The sequence below is a fragment of the Ostrea edulis genome, chromosome 10, assembly GCF_947568905.1.
Source record: "Ostrea edulis chromosome 10, xbOstEdul1.1, whole genome shotgun sequence".
Taxonomy (NCBI): domain Eukaryota; kingdom Metazoa; phylum Mollusca; class Bivalvia; order Ostreida; family Ostreidae; genus Ostrea; species Ostrea edulis.
In genome coordinates this window covers 42,680,922-42,693,349 of record NC_079173.1, presented here as the reverse complement: position 1 = coordinate 42,693,349, position 12,428 = coordinate 42,680,922, and positions in this window count along the sequence as shown.

The following is a 12,428-nucleotide window of genomic DNA, read 5'->3' as shown; positions in this document are numbered from 1 at the left end:
TTGCATTATGATATGTCGGAGTCAAAAGAATAGATTTATTTGTAGTGTATACTTTTTACAGCTGAATTTGATCCCGTGGGGATCCGGGTTAGAATAGGCTCTCAGTACCTCCCTGCTTGTCGTACGACCAACAAAGGGGTGATGATGACCTATTCTAACCCGAGTCCCCTCGGGGACATTCACAATTAGATACTCAGTGACAACAAGCCATGGATAGTCGTTATCTTTATTTTGCAAAATAATGATCTAATGGGTATGTATACATTTTCTATAACACATCCTTTCTTCGTTTGGAACTCACCACTTATTCCGTATATCTGTGGAATTTACATCAACACGTCATCCATCCAACTGAGCAGTCCCGTAACATAACAGGTGTGTTGAATCCACGTGATCTTTTGGCTGGACGACCCAAATGATCTTGATTTTATTGTAGAATCAAACACAATCATCCAATGCAGATGAATGAAGAGAACACATTTGAATGAAATACAATGCTACGTCGCTTTCTTCAAATACACCCTCTTTGTTACAGATGAGGATTGTATCACTAGTAAGAGAAGGAACAATGTCGCCACTTGATGTCTCAGGTTCTGTCTAATGGACGTACCGCTACTGACACTACACTTCACTCGGTTACACTGCTTCGGTTGGAGGTAGAGAGAGGGACAAACTGCAATGGACTGGTATCTCAATCTGCGGGAATCCACTGCTCTCATTCGTTAAACACCTTATCATTCAGAGAAACAGCCATGTAAGATATCCAGCCCTCGTAGCTACGGAAGGCATAACATATTTATTTGCATTGTATTTTTTCGTTCGTATTGCTTGTTGATACTTACTACTTAACCTATCCCGCCGGGTGACAAACAAGAATAGGGTCACTTCCTAACAAGACAATACAGGCTGTGAATGTTGAAAAAGCTCTTAATGGAATCAAATCTGTAGTTGATTGTGGTGGAATGTTTTGTATTTGTTTGTTTTGTATGTTTGTTTGATTTTTTTCCCTTTTCTTCTTTCTTAAATTATGTTTTCTTCAATATTATTATTTATTTGAATACTGAGTAGTTTGATCTTTACGTCAGAACTTGTTTCCACTTACGTGTCATGGATGCATGATAACATCATCTGAATTAAATACAATTTATGTCGACAGTTACCCATGCGGATTGCAAATATTTGGCTCGATGAACTATCTATATGATTGAAAAAAGCGTTTCACATTGGTGTTGGAACCTGGGAATTCGTTTAGTTAGATCAGTTGTTTGACCTTTGAAAAAAAATTATACTTCCGTTAGCAGTTAACAAAAGTTAAATTATTTTGCAATTACATGTTTATTGATATTAACATATGTTGGTTTTTGTTGCAGACTCATTTTTGTTTCATTGGAATTGATCATTTCTTCATTCAAATCCTTAATGGATATATAGGTAAATATTTGTTTTACTACAATTATATGTATAGTTTGCATCCCCTAGGTACCATTAATCCTGCCACCTAGAAGGATGTATGCTACCACAGTGCTGTCCATGACACTTTCTCAAACTGGGCATCAGCAGGACATTGATAGTTGTGGATAGTGGTTCATCTCTGGCAACAACGTCCTAATCCATCAATGGCTACAGGGTCAGACACCGATATCTTTCATCCAACTGGCAATTGCTATACTGAGTTCAGATCACTTTAAATTCTCAGTGGGAGGGATTTCCTAAGTCTGTAGCATCAGAGTCACCAGTTCCCATTAATCAATTACTGTATCAATCCCTGAACAGGTGCTAGTTACACACTGTTAGCATCATTTTAATTTATAGCTATGTTGGTTTAACCTTTGTGTTGCTAGATATATCATTCCACATGTAATGTATTATTTTACTGGCATGGTATGTTTCATGATGGAACACGCTGATTGTCCACATGATTTGTTTTATATTTCATATAGTGCAACCACGTATGCATCCAATGCTTAACTTCTCATCGAATAATTTTATAAGCTAATTCTAAAGTTTTATTTTTGTATGTGTACATTTAAATGTATATATATATATATATATATATATATATATATATATATATATATATAACATTATGACTTCGTTACATGTGCATTGTATCGCTGCGCGTGTACAATTTGATGTACATTTAATTTTATTTGCCTCATTAGGTTCACTAATTATGTATGTATATACATGTATGCATTTAGGTATAATAGAATTGTCTTTTCATCAGTGTGAAACAAATATCTAGTATTTGTCTAACTTCAGAATTGCGAGTTCAATTTTACATTGTAATTAAACCAGGCCACACTTTTCCAGTGCCTTTGTCTAGACAACCCAAACCCGTAATGAATACTTGTGTGTAGGGTTTTCAATATATATTTCAACTCAATGTACATTGTTTGCGGAGCTCATGTTTATTAATGTATTCTAATATAATACATTCAACAAGTTAATATCTAAGAGCCACTGGAATAACATTATTTGCTTGGTGCCATCTTTTTTTTTTTATCATTGAAAACTTCGTAAATGGAGCTGAAATCGGTTATTAGGTCCTAATTTGTGTGTCCAGATTGGCCAAATGTGGCGCTGGGCAGTTATATATGCCACATTCTTTTGTTTTGCTACAGTAGGTTGCCTAAAACGGAACCATATTGTTTTTAATATGGTGGCATGTTGGCTTACCCAGAGTGTGACCTTGCATCTATTTTTTTTTTGTAATATGTAGTTTTTCATTCTCATAGTTACTATGTTAACCTCACTTTTAGTATTATTTTACAACCATTTCGATGTATTTATTGATCTTTGTTTTAGCTTGGTTTTAATGTTTTATATGTAAAGTGCTTTAGGGTAATTGTCTTCAAAATCGCAATATAAATGTACTGTATTTATAATAATAATTTTGGATGACACATTCATGTTTTGGTCAATGCGATTTGTTTGTGACAGTGTGATACATTTTTTGAGAATTTGGTGCCATATATTGGTATGTCCAGAGCGGGACCAAATGTAATATCTTTATGTTTGTTTGGAACATCCTTCTGTTTGTTTGGAACATTCTTACGTTTGTTTGGAACATCATTATATTTGTTTCAAACATCATTATGCTTGTTAGACGGTTTAGCTCATCTGAGCCAAAGGCTCAGGTGAGCTTGTTTGATCAAAATGTGTCTGTTCTCTGTCGTCGTTGGCGTCGCCGGCGTCGTAAACGTTTCCCATTTTCGACTTCATCTCAAGAACCACTGAACCAATTTCAAAAAAGCTTGCCATAAGCATCTTTGGGTGAAGGTCTCTGACGTCTTCTTCTCAAGAACCACTGGGCCAGAAAAGCTGCAATTTACCTGAAAGCTTCCTGACATAGTACATATTCAAGTTTGTTCAAATCATGGCCCCCGGGGGTTGGATGGGGCCAACATAGGAGATCAAAATTTTACATTCAGATATATAGGACATATCTTTAAAAATCTTCTCAAGAACCACCGAGCCAGAAAAATGTATATTCATATGAAAGCTTCCTGACATGATGCAGATTCAAGTTTGTTCAAATCATGGCCCCTGGGGTCTGACGGGGGCACAATAGGGGATCAAAGTTTTACATACAAATATATCAGAACAATATTTAAAAACTTCTCAAGAACCACTGTGCAGGAAAAGCTGATATTTACATGAAAGCTTTCTGACATATTTCAGATTCCAATTTGTTAAAATCATGGCCCCCAAGGATAAGATGGGGTCACAAGGGGGTCAGATTTTTACATACACATTTATAGGGGACATCTTTAAATATGAGTCAAGGTAACTCAGGTGAGCGATGTGGCCCTTGGGCCTCTTTTTTCACTGTGAGTTGTTCGAAACTGGACAATACTTTTTTCAAGAGCTGTGCTATATTTCATTTCTACAAAATGTTCAGCAGTTAAGAAACTGTTCATTATGTTTATTAATCATCATAAACAGGTTAGAGGTTATCTGCTGTCTTTTTTGGGCGGGGGGGGGGTGTTCAGAAGTATGTGCTGCCTACCATGTTTATAAATCTGATACTATATATTGACCAGAAGTCGTGTACTGTTATCGGTTATTTCAACAATTTCATTATTAGGACATTGTTGACCTCCAACCTTAGTTTTTGGTTTATTGGTGACAGTTCAGGAGCTGTTGGTTGTCTTCGTATTTCTTATTAGCCATGATTTTGTATCCAGGTAAACAGGTCAAACTATGTTTCATGTGTTACCTGGTTAGCTTGGTGTACATGTAATTTGTTTTGTTGGTGTCTTATCAGTCAGTTTGATAGTCCTAATGTGGGTGACTACTTTGCTGGACACAGCAGTGTACCTGGTTAATTATATATATTGCGTCAAAAACCGTTTGTTTAGCTATTTTCAGTCTCTTCACGGGTCAATTACAAGCACTACAAATCACCTTTAGTTGGTGGATCCCATTTGAATGTGGTCTTTGTGTGGTTGTTACCTAATTTTTGTTAAGACGGATAACTATTTTGTGTCATTTTTAAATATTTTGATCCCTATTATCGATATTTTATATCCTCCACTGTTAGGGGTAAGCTTGTATTGTATAATGCCAAATTGATATGTCAAATGTTTATTAGTCTCCTGGTTCCTTATATATGCTCGATGAGTTGTGTTTGAAATAACATATAATGGAAAATATTTCTCTTTTAATAAAAAGTGCAATTTAATTACCTGTTATGCTTTTCTAAAAAGGCCGTGTGGTCTCTTCTGTGGGATTTTCTTTATTTCTATTTATATTATATTACATTAAAGTTAGATTAAAAATGACTATCAGATACAGAAATACATGCAATGCTGAATCTTTTTATCTTATACCAGAGACACATAATACTCTGCTTATGGTGACAAACAGGTGTGAATATTTGAATTTATACAGGTACAGAAATTCAAAAAATGCAATGGAAATGATAAATGTGTGAAAAAAGTCAAATATCAAACAATCGGACAATAACCAGTCTTATAGCAGAATAACAAAAAGTTAGTAAGGTTAGATCACGATGGAGAGAGAGGCGTATAGTTATCCCTGTCATCAAGTGCATGACAAAAAGCCTTTTTGTATAAGTATCAGACTAAATTGCATTGGCACGAAATTGCATGTTATGCATGATCGGACACATGTTTTCATCTGATAGAAAATAAATGTACCACCAATTAAGTTAGTAAGGTTAGATCACGATGGAGAGAGAGGCGTATACTTATCCCTGTCCATCCATCTCGAGTGATCTTTATGTTGGTGCATATTGGTACATGTGTCAATCACTATACATTCTATATAGAAATTAGTAATGTGCCATGGTGCAATTATTTTTCCTTTGATCTTAGCCATACTTTAAATCAGACAGAAACCCTTGTTCTCTCACCAGAGGGTGTGTTACACAAGCTTGGTAGTGCTCGTAGCGCATGGAACTCTGGGTAGAGAATGAGAACCCTTTTGTCGGAAATCCAACGTGCAATAACTATCAGGGGCGGAGTTTAGCTGTACAATAACTTCAACGGAGAAGCACTACAACTTCCAAACCATGAATATAGCTAGAAAACAACAATGTTATATCATTAATCAATAATGAAAACATTGGAAATACAACACATAAATAAAGTAAGCATTGCTGATGCCTACTATCAGCATACACAGTAGCGGATCCGGGATTTCCGGAAACAAGGGGGGCGTATTAGCCAATATACTCAACAAGTTTGCGTGCCAAATAAGGAGTTTTACTTGCACTGTTTCTGATTTCATGATACTGTATGCAAGGTTTGAATTTTTTCAACCCCAGCATCTATATATGTCATGCAGTAATACCTTATAGATGTGTTGCCAAGGGGGATCTCAATCCGCCATATACACTTCAATACGTTCTGTATTCAAAATGCAATGATTCTCAACTGCAAAAAGCAAGTGTTGTGAGAAGCTAAAGTCTGCGACATACGCATTGTGCCAACTCCCCCACCCGCGCTTTCCCCATCACCCATTACCATACATATTTAAGAAAACGTAAGGTCATTCACGCCAATTAAAAAATATAAACAGACAGTGTCACTAATCTCCATGACGAATCTGTTATCAACCCCAGACGTATGATGTCACATCGCGTGCAATTTTTGAATTGGTGTTATGAATATTCATGACAAAAGCTATTTACAATGCTTTCTGTATGGACTTTATTGTACAGATGGGCGTGCCAGTCGAGTCGCCGATCCATACAATAAATTTCATACAAACAAAAGGAAGTACTACGAATATAATTTGTTACATTTGATGTGTACGTGGATTGGTCTTTGGTAGGTAGTACATCAATGTTTAGTTCTTAGTAGGTTGCTGTAACATATACATGCATTTTCGTTTGAGTATCTCTGGTAAGTTTACGAATGTGTGCAATTTTCTTATGATAAAGTCTTGTGGTTTCACGTGTTAAATCATTAATGGCTTATTGTTTGTATTTAATAACATCATTAGGATCGTTATACACTTTTATCATGTAAATGTTCATGCTTATTTTGTCCAAGTCACCTTTCCCAAACTTTTGTATTATGACGTCATGTATCCATTCCCTCCTCGCAAAGACTATCAAGACGTCATGACGTCACAATAGACGTCTCTAAGATAAACAACTTTGTGTTCATTATTTAAAATTTGTATTCACCTGAGGATGGATGTTAAAATCCAGAAAGCGCTAGTGATTTAAATATATTTTGGAACTGTATATTTTCCTGCTTTTTTTTTATTGAAATATATATATATATATATTGAAAACTTCGTAACTAATAACACATCCAAATCTTTGTTTTCAACACAAATAACAAACTCTCTATAATGCTATAATGAGCTTCTGTCAAGGTGCATAACTTTATATTTGGTTAAATCTCCTAAACATATAAGACTGTATATTTTGATCATGTAAAGTGAAAATTAAAAATGGGCGGGGGATGTCATGAAGTGGTCCCTTTAAGAGGATCATAAAAATACGTTTTGTTTTGTTACGCAGGACACTTAAGGTGACGAATGAACTCGGCATGATAATGAGATCATAATGAGCTGATACGTCATGACAGTTGCTCCGCCTTGATCAATCCATATTTGGATACATATACACAAACTCTATTTTTAGGAAAAAAATTATCGGAATATTGTCTTTATTCTACGCTTAAAATAAGTCAACTTCCCCTGATTTGACAACACAGCAGAAGACATTATGAAGAGAAATACCCCGGTGAAGTTTGTCGTATGGCTGGAATCAGCGTCTGAAATGCGCTTACTACGCACATGGCAAGACGACGTTCAGAAGATGTCAGCTGTACAACTTTGAAATCGGAAAAATCAAGATAAATTATTGTAATTGAAATAATGATATATGAATACTTGAAACCAAAGTTGTTATCAATGAAATTAGACAACATTTACGGTGTTTTATACATTGACACAATACTTTAGAGGTAGTATATACAGTATAGTTTTTTGTTTACATACTGCACACGTCACACGTAGCCGATGTGTATAGGTCCCTAGCTAGCATTAGGTGCACACATGCAAGACAGGCCTATATGTTAGAGAACTGATGTTCATGCTTATTTATATAAACATGAGTACAGGTAGGTACTAGTAAAATCCAAAGGCACCTGAAATATGGACATCACATTTACTTACCCCCCCCCCCCCTCCCCAGCCCCACCCCCACCCCCATTCTTTCTTTTGATTTCTCTAAAGCTTACAAAAAGCGTGAAACGATTACAGTACTTAAATCGAAAGAGACATGCGATAGACAGGTGATCAACACACTTCATATAAATTTATTGCCACAAAAAGTATTTTCAAAGGGGGGGGGGGGGTTGCATCATTCCCTCTGAATGTCGTTAAAATACATTTGGAATTTGTATATTCCAGGCCTCTTCCCAAAGACAGATGTTGCATGGACTTAAACATTTTATATACATCTGTACGTGAATGAAAACAGGTAAACTGATATAAAGAAATTGCTCGTTAGGAAAGATTGAAATATTTTTGGGCGAGGAGAGGGTCGTTAACGGTCTGCACTAAACGCTAGATATGATCTGCAGGATTTGATTTTGTTTTTGGCATCATTTGTTTTATCCTGGGGTTAGTTTAAACAAGGACTAGTTTGATGACTTACGAACACGTTGGAATAAAATGAAATGAATATTTTTTCTAACTTCGGAAATACAGGGATAAGATTATAAATTGTATCGCCATAGAATATTCATTCTTCAACTTTATTTATTCATTGCTCTGTTAAATTCATTGAAAAAGTCGCGTCTACATAGCTAGTTTTGTACATTTAATCTGGGTGCAGTTAAAACAGGTGTGCAATTTGTATTCCAGGCCTCTTTTCAAAGACATATCTTGAATAAACCTATACATTTTTACATACGTGTATGACAAGAGATAAAATGATTTTAAAAATTATCCTAAAATTGGAACATATTCTCAGGCGGGAGGATGGATGCATCTAGACATAGAATTAGTCGAGAAGAATATGTCACTTTGAAGGGAAAATACCAAACAAAAGGAAACAATTGAAATATGATTGAAATAGATTGAGAAATAAATCATCACCGATTTTCACACCTTCTGTACGAATGTTAATTTCAAGTACACGGATTAGCTGACCTCTATTGTGGTAAAAAAGGACCTGGATATTTGCGTATAATATACAAGATATACACAGGTAGATCTTTGCATTATGCAGACAGTTCCAATCAACAATTTTGATGAAAATATTCTTTTATTTAAAAAGAGAAACTTGATCATACAAATGTAACAAGACAAATAAATTATCCCTATACAAAAATAAAATAAAATATAGCAAGGGCAGATATATACATGTCTCTGCACTTGGTAGAAACTACCAAGGGTGAAAAAATTGTATCGGATCTTGCTCTGCTTAGTAGTTTTATGATAAACTGTTTTCTTTCGATTATTTGCAGATGTTCACTGTCATATTCCCAAGAATGTTCATCTGCCCTATATCCCATGCCGAAATGACTTGCATGATCTGCACGGTTCTATGGGCGTGGTTTGTTTCTGCACGGAACGATTCTTGAATGGAACGATTCTTGAACGGAACGAGTATTGAACGGAACGATTCTCGAATGAGACGATTTGCACGGAACGGTGAATGGTTTGTACGGAAGAGTGAACGATTTGTACGAAACGTTGAATGGTCTGCACGGAACGATGAACGGTTTGCACCAAACGAAAGAAAAACGCTTTGGGGGTGTAGTAGCACGCCTCAGGGTCTGTAAGGTTTATGACTTAATCTTCGATTCCAACATTCACCATCCTTTGATTGATTGAATATTGTTTAACGTCCTTCTTTGAGAATACTTCACTCGTATGGAGACGTCACCACTGCCGGTGAAGGGCTGCACAATTGAGGCCTATGTTCGGCGTTTATGGCCATTGAACAGTGAGGGATATTTATTGTGCCACATCTGCTGCGACACGGGCCTCGGTTTTTGTGGTCTCACTCGAAGGACCGCCCCATTTAGTCGCCTCTTACGACAAACAAGGGGGTACTGAGGACCTATTCTAACCAGGATCCCATTCTTTGATGAACGAACATCCTTTGATGAACAATCTGTATGGAATTTTGAAACATAACTGTTAGCAATGAAAAGTTGGGGATAATGAACAATGATTAATCACCTAATTACTAATCATTCAATTCATCTTATTTTTAAATTTCTAGTCATCTTATCACTTATGATTCTATAAATACAGAAGACTAGATGTAAAAAAAAATCTGTTTTTATATACCTAATACGGGATTTTGATATCCCTCTTATACTTTTCATACAAGCCGTTGCATTCTTGCTTTTCATATCTAGCCATCGTCTGGCATAATACTCACTATGATTTATATGACATTATGTAGCCAAATGAAAGATTGTAGTTTTTACATCTGTTGCAATGTATATATTACACTATCAACCATTATATCTACTAAGTATACACATGTTGATCTACCATTGCCGCCATGGATGCAACATTTCGATTCGGCCCCTTAAAATCGAAAGTCAGTAAACAAAATATGTATTAAATGCGTCCGATTATGTTAAACACACAATCAATTAATTTGTTTTCAATCAGTTTTACCTCCAAATATGCATACATAACAATTTAATTTAATAGTGACTATATTATTGACTATTTCCTTTCAAGTCATGCAGATGAAAAATTTAAAAAAGAACAAAAAACTTTACTAACATGTTTATTTTCAATTTATAACACTAAAACTGATCAAACATGAATAAATATTTTTACATTGGCATTACAAGTTGTATTGAATCTAGATTTATCTGGGCTGGCATTTTTTTTTCAAATTGATCAAGGTAGAACTCCTTCTTCCGTATGATGTCGCCCACAGTTGATTTGCCAATTTTGAATTTCTCACCCAAGTCCCTATGAGAGATTTTAGGCTGATATTCATGATGCTTTATAAGCTTGATCTTATCACAAAGTGGTAACTCACGACGTTGACGCTTTGTTGGATGAGACATGTTTGATATATGTATAGATATTTGTAGACTAGCAGCATCTATGTAGAATTTCGGCTTATGTTTCAATAAACAAAACAAACACATAACCATTTGAATGCTGCAATTAATACACAGAGTAGGTACTGCTCACTTTGATATGGGGATCTATGATCAGTTATCGGTGGGGATCAAACTAGTCAGCTTGTACCTACGGGTAATTATTACGAGAAATAGTCTTCCTGCAATCATCCGATTTTAACTAAAAAAAATAAAACAGGATGCATAAACAAAACACAGAGGCCTATCATTGGAATTCCTCTTACCTATAAAAACTCTGTTTACGTCCATTGCTTATATCGTTAACAAATTTGTTTTGACGTTTTTGAAAAGTACAGTAGTATAATTTGAATTTTGATGTTTCTTAGGAGTTTTAAGTCTATGGAAATCCATCAAAAATCATTTATATTTTGAAAATTATCATTAACAGGCATGGGTTTGTTGTTTATTAACTACCGTTTATATCCATAGTGCAACAATGTGGCTTATTGATAGTATTCATTCAATATGTGCATATCTGTTTATAACATTTCGTACAGAATTTTAGAGGGTCACTGGGATTAGCCAAGCACCAATTAACATCCTGGACAGCACAGGTAAACTATAGACCTTATAGAGGTCACTTGTGTTTTTCACACCTCCGGTCGATAATTTCCCACCTGGCCAGTCGGTCAGTCATTTTTCACACCTGGCCGGTCTTAATCACCCATCTGGCCAAAATGTTCTCGTCTTCAAATAGTGGCCGGTATTATAAAGGTAAATTACACATGTTTGCTAACAATTGTACTTTAAAAGTGGCCGATGTCCGGTTTTCAGGGGTGGCCGGTTTTATGAGACTTTCTTTGTAAGGAAATGTTAAGGTTTCTGTCGGAACCTTGAAAATAGGCCGATATCCAGGAAGAACCGGTTTTCTGAGGGGCCGGTTTGGATACGTTTCACTGTATATTGACCAGGAAAACTAAGTAACCCGTATTCAAAATCAATATATAAAGGATGACCTACTAATTGATATGAAACACGTCAGATATTATCTACAATTGTGGAAATGTTATCTCACTTTTCAAATTATACATCCCATAATCCAACAGAAAACCACGCATTACCAAATTTCAGATTTCCTGAGACACCTAAAGGTTCTTTAATGAGTTCCATAAACCTAAAGAGGAAAATCTGTATCATCAAAATAAATCATTTCAATGAGGATGAATTAAGACCACTATGCACCGTATACGATATCGTTATGCATGTTAACGTTACATTATGCATATAACCCTAGATTGCATTAGGTAAGCGTATCCTCGCATTACAAAAATCTAAAATCACCAAATTTACAGAGCGTCCACAATGCACTGTATACGATATATTCATACATTTCAACATTATGATTTGCATTTAACCATATATTGTACTATGTAACCGTGTCCTTGCATTACAGCTGACTAAATTCGCTAAATTTTACAGATCGTAAAAATATAATTTGCTGTGAAGTTTCTATATATCAATATTTGAAACGAAAAGCAGGAAAATGAATAGAGTAAAACAGTCTCAAAAAATTATACATAGGCATAAACAAAATATACTCGATTCAACTTGATTTCAGGTTGATCAGCGTTCGTTATTTTCACCTTTCATATGTTATGAGATTGATCACTGTTCGTTCCCTTCACCTTGTCTCAAACGTTCGAATGTTTCAAAAAGAGTTGTTCCCATCGGCTACGTACTTCAAATCGCTTGATTCGACCCTGATTTAGTGTATCGTCACGGTGATGTCATTAGCTTTGGTTAATCGGTTTGCAGAGCAGTTTATTATTTAGCTGTAAATCCATCATCAAAAGAGCTCATTTGCATAATTGATGC